General features: G+C 44.0%; 1 protein-coding gene across 1 annotated transcript in view; it reads right to left on the bottom strand.

Moving 5' to 3' along the window:
• LOC311359788 (voltage-dependent calcium channel subunit alpha-2/delta-3-like) overlaps positions 1 to 7,500 on the bottom strand; it is a gene marked incomplete at both ends in the record, with an annotated part of 99,079 nt that overhangs the window by 68,644 nt on the left and 22,935 nt on the right. The window lies entirely within an intron of this gene.

Raw genomic sequence — 7,500 nt, 5'->3', positions numbered from 1 at the left:
AGTGCAGAGTCAGCGCGCCAGTTTGGCTTGGCCGAGGTAACCCGAGTCCTGGGATTATCCCCAGAGGTGTGCGATGTGAGGTGGGGGAAAGGGGAGGGGGGGAAGGGGAGTGGGGGAGGGGCTGCTGAATGAGCAGTGAGTCCTGCTCCGGCGGTCCAGCCCTGATGCTGTGTTCACACTGCTGCTGCCGCAGCTCAGCGCAGCTCGGCCCTGTATTTTTAGGAGACGCTCACACAGAGGAGACTATTAATAAATCATCGGCCAGGATAAATATAGCACGCATCGGCTCCTCTCAGTCCAGTGGGTCTGTAGGCAGAAACCGCTGCACGCACACACACACACACGCACTCACACGCACGCACGCACGCACGCACGCATGCACGCACGCACGCACGCACACACACACACACACACACACACACACACATACATACACACACACACACACACACACATACATACACACACACGCACACATGCGCGCACACACACACACACACAAACACACACACACACACGCACGCACGCACACAGACACACATCCATCCAACTGGCACACGCCAGTTTCACATACACACACTACAGAGATGTGTGCAATGGGAGATTTGGGTTTGCAGAGTTGCAGAGTAAAATTATGCAAAACATCTAAGGTGATGTCATTGTGGTACAATAGACAATAGAAAGGATTTGCTGTAATTTATTTAAAATGTATTATTAAAAAAAACATATTGTCATGAATATTTATGTTCCGGCTTTAGAGTTGACTGTTAAAGGCATGGTTACAGGCATTGATTATTTAGTTTCACAGCAATTTGGGAGTTTTGGATCCGTTATTCTCTAGATTCTACATTTTAGGGATAAACCGGGTATGCTGTAGACATTCTGTAGAGTGGTGTTATGATTATATGATTTTATATAATATTAATAATACAAAGTTAACAGCACCAGGCCTCATACTACCTAAAGTGTGTGAAATTAATGCTGTTATGATATGTTTTTTAAGATAAAATGCTGCGAATATAGCTTCTCTGGAAATGTGAGTGACATTGTTATGACAAGCAATAAATGCAATACAAAAATAAGTCTCCCATGAAAAACCAATTCAACTTGCTTCACACTCAACTTTAAATATGATTTGAATGGGTTCAAGTCATACAGCTTGAATTGTTAAATGGTTTGACTTGTATAGTGATCGTTTTTCCTGAATGATATTCTTTTTTTGAAAACATAGTCCAAACCACCACTGTTCGGTTCAAAGTATAGTCCACACAGTCCCTTCTGTAATCACCCGGCAAATAGAGTTTGAAGAGGACTCTTGTGAAGATGGCCTTCTCTGGGAATAATGGCAGCATTTACTCCCCTTCCACATCCCCAATATCTATATCATCTTTCAGTGTTGGGTAGAAACACCCTCTCAATGCTGGCAATATTCGTTTTCTGCATCAAAGCTCCCCACAGCCTGCTGCAAAAACATTGATAAAGCCATCAATTAAGCTTGTGAACGCAGCTCCATCCGTGTAATTAATCAGCCCTGGTTAGGCTTATTCGTGCTTCATCAAGGTGAGCGCCTCAGTTTAATGTAATCTATTATTTTTCTTTTTTTTCACGTTCCCTCGTTTGACCATCAACTTACCCTCTTCTCCCTACACAGGTCAGAGAACCAAAGATAAAAAAACGATGAACTTTAAATGACTAAAGAAATGTGATGGTTACATAAATAAAGTTTTGCCCTCTGGTTTGCTCTCGTCTAATTCCATCACTGTGCTTCACTCTCCTTGCCTGAACTTAGTGCAATAACACTTAGGATTCTGGCTAAAGGCCACAGGCAAGACGATGTCATCTTGTCATAACAGATGAAAATGCTGTGTTGGGAATGATAAGCAGCATTTGCTGCATTGTTATGACGGAACCTCTTTAGATACAGATATCCATTGATGCAAAGTAAATAAAAATAGAAATAAGATTCATCTGAAGTTACACTCCAGGCGGTCTCACCCAAACAGGTATTGTTATGATAATAAAGATAGACCTACATTGGATTGCCCTATTTATTCTCAGTTTTGCATTCAATTATTGGTGTCCCCTCTAGGCGAACAGATAAATGTAACAACAGAATATACAGTACAATTAAAACAAAACAGCCCACATATTGCACTGCACTAAATGTATTTACTATGTCAGGGTATCCATGAGGATGGCAGTTAGACTGAGAGGTGTATAATTGTGTGAATGCTACAAGGTGAATCCCCAGGGTGCTCAACCTGGCCAAGCTGCCCAGTGTGCAGCAGCAGTAGCAGCAGCAGCAGCCTCCAGGCGATGGGAGACTTCAGACGACACTCTGTCGCATCCCAGAGTCTGGACTCCCAACTGCCTGTCATATCCATTCACCACCACCCACCATGCCCAGGGCATGTCTCTGTCTCTCTCTCTGTCTCTCGCTCAGTCTCTCTCTCCATAGGGAGCTGCCCTCTGAGGAAATGCTTAATTGATGATTAGCAACCTCATAAGCTCATAGGAGTGCCTCTGTTTCTCTTCCCTCACTCTTCTCCTCCCTCCTAGCCCTCTCTGAACCCTTCCCTTCATGTAGCGTTCACTTCCTGCTGACAGGAAAGGCAAAGACACCGCCCCATGCATGTACAGTTCAACTGCAGTTTGGCTGACTGTGTATAGGTTTGGGCTGGTGTATATGCTGTTGCCCTGTCAGACAGACCACGTAGACTTATATTGTAGTGCAGGCGGTCAGGCTGATACGTATGTAAGCATAAATAAACATGCAGGATTTACAATTTTGATGTAAATCAAGTAAGAAATCGTACAAGATTCTAAAGGCTTGAACTCAAAACGGTATTAATAGTGAATTAAGCAAAGTGGCTTCATTTTGATGCCGTTGCACCAAAAAGGCTGCCTTGTCTTCATAAGACAAGGCAAATAAAGTTGTTTTAAAGTCTTTTAAAGTCTTTTAAAATCAAAAAGGGTGTCTTATATTAAATTACCCCTATCATTTTCTCTTATCAATATGGCCCATTACTTGATGACACAGTGGAGATTAGAATCTAGAAACGCTTTCGAGATTAAGATTGTCAATTAATAGCAAACCAGTGGGATGTTCTTCCTAACAGCAATGTAATTTATGGATCCTACTTTGGAAAATAGAAAACCAAATTCAATACCATGTTATACAAAAATATGCACGGGTGATTTAAACAATACATGCAGAAGCACAATAAGAGCCACACATACAGCTGTGCTGATGTCTGAAGCTTACGGTCTCAGTTCTATCGCTCCCCGCCATACCTCTTCTTATGGCGGTACTTTCACCTGCTGTGTGATTCATCCCAGACTGTGTCTAGACCGTGTTATCTCCCTAAGGCTCCCCGCTCCATGCATCTCCTACTCATCTCCTACTCTCACTGTATTGGCACTCCCCGTCTCTTGAAGCTGTCGCTTGGTGCTCAGGTGTGTATCAAACCTGTAATTCTTTCTGAGTCGGATCACACCATCTCTCGCTCCTGTGTTTATAGGTATGCATGTCCTTTAAGTCTAGGGATTTGTCTTCAAGCACATCATGACTGTTACTGCGTTAAAGGGCTTATGAAGCTGACATTCACGTGACCAACCTATGTGTGGACCAACGCGTCATGTCTGTCTGAGCCTGTAGATGGGCTTTGTAATGTATGAGCAAAGCATGCATAATAGCCCTCTCTGCCATGATCTGACGCCTGCCGACTGTTTATGACCTGTTCTGACCTCTGGTTATACTGTGTCTGAGGAGGTCACTGACACATTGAGAAGTAACAGTTTTAAATGTCATAAAACAGAGGTCAGATGCATACTTCAGTACCGTAGACTGCATGGATTGAGAGGAGGGGAAAATAGGATTTGGCTATCTTGTCAAAAGATAATTAAACAAAATTAACCTGCGTGTTAAATGCAATTATAATCCATAGTGAGGGGTTAATGGGTGGCAGACAGACGTTGACACACTTAGAACAAGACAACCCTTCTGGACTTTTACATTTTAGAGTGTATAGGCTCTAATTATGATTAAAATTGTGACTCTAATTAATATTCTTTATGATGTGTGTGTGCATGCGTGCGTGAGTGCGTGTGTTAATAGATGTGTGTTCTAAACGTGTGACTAAATGCGTTTATCCTTGTTTATCCACCAATGATAATACCAGTGTCTTTGTATTCATCAATCTGTCTTTGCACATGTGTGCATGAATGCACAGGCCCTGGTGAAATGTGTCGGTGAAGGTTTGTGTGTGTGTTTAATCTAACAACAGCAGGCTGACATTAAGTTGCCCATTCCTAGTTCCTACTAATGCATTCCCTGATCACAGTGTTAACAGGCTGCTCTTCAAAGCTGACAAACATTATGCTGATGCACACGTAACATCGCTACCCACTCACTTAATGGTCAACAGATGAATAGAGAGGAATACAAAAAGATGGATCAGAACAGCAACAAAGCTGGGTTAAGCAAAATTTCAGCATGTTACAAGTACCCACTTTACTTGCTTAGGAATGATTACAATCTTGAAAGGGTTTATGCATAGTGTGTGTGTAGTGTGTGTTGTGTGTGTGTTGTGTGTGTGTGTGTGTGTGTGTGTGTGTGTGTGTGTGTGTGTGTGTGTGTGTGTGTGTGTGTGTGTGTGTGTGTGTGTGTGTGTGTGTGCGTGTGTGTGTGTGTCTGGGGTGGGTTCAGACATTTCAGGGATTTAGAGTTGACAGAAGCTAACCTATAAAAATTGATGTGTATGCCCACACACATGTAGGCCTACACACATTCACAACAACAAGAAATCATAACTTGTTTCAACATAACTGTCAAAGTCAGAGAGATAGAGATCAAAAGAGAGTGAGCGCAAGAGAGACAGATAGAGAGAAAGAAAGGGTGTGTGAAAGAGAGAGAGAGAGAGAGAAAGAGAGAGAGCGAGAGAGAGAGCGAGAGAGAGAGAGAGAGAGCGAGAGAGAGAGAGAGAGAGCGAGAGAGAGAAAGAGAGAGAAACAGGGAGAGAGAGCAAAAAAGCACACAAGAGACAGAGAGAGACAGAGAGACAGAGACAGCGACAGAGAGAGACAGAGGGAGAGAGAGCAAAAAAGATAGAGCATCCGCTTTTAACTCCTTGCTATTTTTCTCCATTTTCCCACCCTCTTCTCCTAACTTTCCCCACCCTGACTCGAGTGGGCGGGCGTGAGGGAGGGAGCTGAGCCCTGCGCCCGCCGTGGGGAGGGGGAAACAACCGGGGGACACGGCTACAGGTAATCAGCAAGTAAACAGATTGCGCAAACAGCCAGGAGGGAGGGCCCGCGATGGATTCATGCGCTCCGCATAAAACGCTTCGCCTTGGACCTGATTTGCTCTCCCACATCCCAGCTACAGGCATGGCTTACGCAGCGTCGTAGAAATTGGGTCAAACCGGGTACCGATATAGCAAAAAAATTAAAAAGGGTGAATTGGATTGGGGGAAACCACACTAATATAGTTGATAGAAATGCCTTTGATGGTGGAAGTAGCATTCAAAGGCTGGCATTGTGGGTTTGGATACTTTGAGAATGCATTTGTGACGAACGTGACGAAAAAAAGAGCCCAAGCTTAATCTGTGGCTTCACAAGGACAAGGAATACTAGTGGACAAGTATAAGTCACAAGCCTTTTGAATGGACAGGTAGAGAGCCGCGGGCGTACAGTCCATCTCAGAGGAAGCATATAGGGTATTCTCTCTTCCCTCCTTGTCTCTTGTGGACTGAAGCTCCATTTGAAGGCAACATTTCAAATGGTGATTGGCCATTTTACCACCCAGTTCCAAGCAGGCCTTTCATTGGCGGCAGAGGGCAGCGAGGGATACTGCTCTGTGTTTTCCTATTTGCATAAGCATTGTGGGTGAAAAAGAAGAGGGAGGAAAATGGCAACAGATTACCGTACCAATTTCACATGGAAGCAGAAGAGCTCTGGAAAAGAGAGATAAGGAAATTCCTATCAAACAGCTGCCAGCCAAATATGTATCCAATAGCCAAAAACACACATCAGTTTATAATAAAGCCCAAATAGCGATGAGGGAGGCTTCCCCCTACAGTGTGGATACAGTATTTTTAGCACAGTTGGTGATAATTACCATGTATGCACCACGTTCTACCAGCCAGTGCAATAATAAATACCACCATCAGAGTTCTGCACAACCACAACAACACACACATGGATTCAAATAGACACAAATAGACACTCACAGACACACACACAGATAAAAACAAGTGGTTGAGAGGATGAAAATAATACTATCTTTGATTCTACATACAGACCATTAGCAGGAACATATAAGCAGCTGTAAGAGATCATGTTACAAATGCCCAAATCCTGCCTTATCGTGATGCCATTGAGCAAAAACTGGGGTCTGGATCCTGACTGTGTATGCAAAAATGTAACGCTTGTTCCCAAACTGGACCGAGTTGTCTCATCATCGCCTTCATCACTTTGGTCCATCATCATTCCTATCGCTTCACTATATATACCACTATGCCTTGTCATGATTACCATATCATCTTCCCCCTTATCCTCTTCTTCATCATCTTCCTCTTCCTCAGCCTCGGCAGTGTCGGCACCATACTTTATTGCCGCCTCTTCCATCTCCTAAGCCCTTTTAAGCCCTCCTCCAGATCCCCCCCTCTCCCATCATGCACTCTGCTCTGGTAGGTGTTCTGTTGACAGCGTTGCGGCCGTTGGGACTGCAGCGAGGGTCGGGGGCAGTCAGCAGCTGTCCGCCCCGTGGCTGTGGCTTTAACTGGTCGTTAATGTTGAAACAATGGGACACTCACTCCACCACCACTGCCCTCTCCTCCTCTCTGCTTTGGAATGACCACCATAAAGAACCACCACCAGCACACCAGCACGCACACACACGCTAACTAGTATGGATGGGATCCAATACCGTGGGACGGTATCCCCCAGTGCAGAACCTCCGCAGGACGCACTGTGGAGGGGAACGAACCGCGGTTCTGCTGTACAGGTCATCACTTTGCGCTTTGCACAATGCACTGCTTACACAGCAGATGGCGCAACCATTGTTTTGATAACTAGTCGCGTGTGTCCTGATCTCGTCATCTGACCACATCTCAAAGCCTAGTGCAGCCAGAGTGAAAGATATTAACCAATCTAGTCTGGTTTACATGTCCTTTGTTCCTTGGTCAGTAGTATTGAAAGATTGAGTTTGTTTGTCTCTTTTACTTTGTTCATTGTATAACAAGGAAACTAGACTTGATTCTTCATTGACTTCATGCACTTTTATTATTTGGTGGAACTTTTTAAAATAATGTTCACTTTGATGTTCATCAGTTCACTACCTAAAATATATACACTTCAATATTTGTTTCATGGCTTTATTGCAAAACAATTATTGCACGTTCAATCATACTCTTGTTTACTTTTCACTACCGTGAGCCATGCACCGCGATATAACACCCTGTGATAATGGTACCATCCCTCTTCCCTAGACTGCCCTAG

Source organism: Micromesistius poutassou, assembly GCF_964030765.1.
Source record: "Micromesistius poutassou genome assembly, chromosome: 15".
In the NCBI taxonomy this organism is placed as follows: Eukaryota; Metazoa; Chordata; class Actinopteri; order Gadiformes; family Gadidae; genus Micromesistius; species Micromesistius poutassou.
The sequence above is the reverse complement of the archived record's forward strand: the minus strand, read 5'-3'. Positions and strand labels throughout refer to the sequence as shown.